A 1,802-nucleotide genomic window follows, 5' to 3' on the forward strand; every position below is an offset into this window, starting at 1 on the left:
CTGTTTTTTTTTTTTGTATCACAGTTATTGTAAACTCATACGGGTATGAACTACTATCGACGGTTTGAAGAGTCCGACAGCTGTTAAACAATACAATTGAGACTTCGTTCGTTTTGTCTAAGGGTACCACTTTACACCAGGCTGAAAATTAGTTCACCGATCACTGAATAAAAAAAATCAATAAATATTTATTATACGAAAAGAAATAATAATATATGAGCATGTTTTTATTGCCTTTGTAGGCAGATGATCATACGACCCACCTTATGCTAAGTGATTACTGTCGCTCATGATCATCAGCAATTCCAGCGATGCAATCAAGCTGCTATCTAGCGCTAAGTACTTTAGGTAAACTTTGTTTGAATAAGGACACGTCATAGCGCTCGAGAAACACCGTAGAGAGATGTTCATTCCAAAAAACGGATGGTACGTGGTACGCAGAAAATATGTCTGGAAGCGCACTTTGGATGAACGCAGTGATTCTAGGTAGTGTGGGTGAACTCTACGCCGCGGTAGCCGACGGTGCGTTAGTAAAAATGAGATGCTGGGATCACCTCAAACAATTCAAAAATCTTTATCCGGGCGGGATTGCTGCTTCGCTCCGTTGAGGACTTAGAGCACTTTTGACGCCAATTTGGCTTTGAACTTTATATGACTCTGATATTGGACATTGCTCGAAACGTCGAGCCCATTTATCCCAACACTAGAGAAAGCTTGCAGGGATATTTCATGGAATTGAAACATCAAGACAAAAGGGTCTTTCTTCACATTGAACTCGCAAGCCTATCTTCAATATATTTAATTAAAAAAAAAAGAAGTCCAATTCACCCACTCTGAGATTCGCCCCAGAGTTCACACATTGAACTCGCAAACCTATCTTCGACATATTTGATTTAAAAAAAGTCCAATTCACCCACTCTGAGATTCGCCCCAGAGTTATAATGATCCTACTTTGGTTATTTAGAAGAATCCAGATATTAATTACATAAACATTTACGTTACGCATTTGGCTGGTTAATGATTTTTAGGCCGTAAAAATTACCGGCAATTTAAACAGCAAGTGCTTCAAAATAAAACAGCCATTTAAGAGACTTGTGGCCCGGAGGGCGGTCTGCAAATATTTACATTCACTGTACCAATTTATCACCCCCCACATTAATGTAATAGTCGCTTTGAGAATTCGTCTTGAATTTCGGTTCAACCGAGTTCGTTTAAATACCTAGAATGAATTAGTATTTATTGTATTGAAACCAATGATGCTTTGTTTTTACAAAAAATTACAATTTATCCTTTTTTAAGTTCAACCAGTCCAGCTTTTAATGAATAGGCAACCGCGGCCAAATCATAGTTGTTGCTACTACATTTCCCTTGCACATCTGCTACTAAGCAGTATCTTTCTCAAATTAAACATTTGCGTAACTACTCGTCGTATTCCGAGTCAGATCCGACAGTAATCACCGCGTGCCTATTTCTGGTGTGATATAAATTCCAATTCGACAGCCACTATAAAATAATAATTGAGAATTCAAGTTTTAGGTATTAAGAAGGCGTCCTTATTTAGAAGCTTATTAATGAAACGGACAAAAATAAAACATTGTATTCACACACTTTTTTTTCTGTGTGAAGCATGCGCCTTGTTTTCCGTTCGATGAAAAAAAAAAGAGGTTTTATACTGTAATGATTGAAATGGAAAAGCAAATATTCATTATTGAAAATGATTTTCATTGGACGTAGAGTGTAAAATGCGTCCTACGTAGCATCGTAGCGCGTAGGTGAGGGCGAAGGGTGGCGCGCGTGCGTCA

The sequence above is a fragment of the Bombyx mori genome, chromosome 5, assembly GCF_030269925.1.
Source record: "Bombyx mori chromosome 5, ASM3026992v2".
Lineage (NCBI taxonomy): Eukaryota > Metazoa > Arthropoda > Insecta > Lepidoptera > Bombycidae > Bombyx > Bombyx mori.